The following is a 1,960-nucleotide window of genomic DNA, read 5'->3' as shown; positions in this document are numbered from 1 at the left end:
CCTGATAATGTTGATCGACTATGTCAAACACTAGAACATGAGATTTCTCAAATGGGTCGTAGATTGGCCCGCGATATGCAGCTACTCATACTTAAGAAGGATGCCCAGAAGAACAAAACAGAACCAAATGTTGCGGCTATCAAGGCTATCATGGAGGATCCTGAACTTGTCTCTGACACTGAGCTTTTGGATTGTTCAGACTCTGAGCCACCTGCCGATTTAAGCGCGAATTAGGTGTTAATGTCTACACTTCGGCAATATAACAACTTCCATTAATATGTAATGTCTGTGTTAGAGTAAGTATAACTGTTATGTTATGTTATGTTTATGTTTAAGTTTATGTTTATGTATTGTGTCTGTCAAATGTTACGGCTATTAATATGCAATATTAGGTCATGAATTAGGTGTTTCTCTATCTAACTGTTATGTTTATGTATTGTGTGTTCAGTTAAGAGTGTCCAGGATGTATGTAATGTGTGTTCAGTTCATGGTGTTCATAATGTATTTTTGTGGGAGAATTATGTCTGTACTACCTACGTAACTGAAAACTATTACATTTGCAACTTTAGTTATGTTGTTTTCATACCCGTATGAGTATTTTGTAAAGTACTGACTTCGTATATTATGTATTAATTATTATTACAAAAATGTTGAGAAAATTTATTTTAGGAGCTCTCGCTGTGGCCTTTGTCTTCTTGGCCTACTCTGCGGTGGTCTTCGCGTCTCACCCTTCGTCGTTGCTCGTCGAGTTGCACAATGTGTGGGTGTGCTTCGAACTGTACAGCATGCATATCACATTCTAACCCATAACAAAGACGATACAAAAAAATAAATTTTATAAATGAAAATGGGTACAAAACGGTTTTACTAAACTGGTTTACTAAACTGATTTTCTGAATTACATTCTCACCTTCTAACCCAAAACAAAAGAATAAATATATATTTATGTTTAAATGAAAACGGCTTTCGTAAAGCCAAAATAATTTTCTAAATAACACCTTCCAACCCAAAACAAAGACAAAAGAAAAAAAAAAATTACATGAAAACGACTTTAGTAAAGCGAAAAAAAAAATAATTAATTACACAAAACAATAAGCAAAAAAAAAATTTACATGAAAACAACTTTAGTGAAGACGAAAAAAACATTTTTAATTACATTTTCTAAATCAAAACAAAGACAAAAGAAAAAATGAAAAATGTAACATGACAACGGCTTCAGTAAAGCCAAATAAATGAACATGATTGGCTTAATAATATCTACATGAATATGATTTTGAAATTATATATATGAAAAATAGTATGTAAAATTAATATATGAAAAGAGGTTTTTTTTCATATTATGTAAAATTTATGAATTACACATTCTAAACAAAAACAAAAGAAAAAAAAAATATTTTAACATGATAATTGCTTTAGTAAAGCCAAGTACTAAAATATACAGTGTAAATATATTTTTTAAAATATGTTTTATGTTTTTTTCTTTTGTTTTATCTTCAAAATAGCGTTTTATTCCAACAAAGTTTATGTTAAAAACGCTGGTGGAAAAAAAATTTCTATTAAAATCGCTATTAGAAATAGCGTTTTTTTGGAACAAAATTTGAACTGAAATCGCTATTATGAATAGCGTTTTTTCTGCAAAAAAAAATTTATTAAAATCGCAATTATAAATAGCGTTTTTTTGGCAAAATTTTTTTTGTTAAAATCGCTTTATCAATAGCGTTTTTTTGGCAACAAAATTTTGTGTGAAAAGCGCTGTTAAGAACAACGTTTTTTATTGGGAAAAAAAGTAACACTATAAGCGCTATTCGTAACAGCGACTTATTAATCAAAGTCGCTATTTGTAATAGCGATTTTTCTGTTCATGTACCTTCGCGCTCCTAACAGTAAAAGCGCGAATAGTAATGACACTTTAGCTTAGTTTTGAAATTCCGTCAGAAGTTGACCTAATTTTGGAAATAGA

This window comes from Camellia sinensis, chromosome 6, assembly GCF_055761805.1.
Source record: "Camellia sinensis isolate YWXY chromosome 6, ASM5576180v1, whole genome shotgun sequence".
NCBI classification, from domain to species: domain Eukaryota; kingdom Viridiplantae; phylum Streptophyta; class Magnoliopsida; order Ericales; family Theaceae; genus Camellia; species Camellia sinensis.
This window is presented reverse-complemented; position numbering follows the sequence as displayed.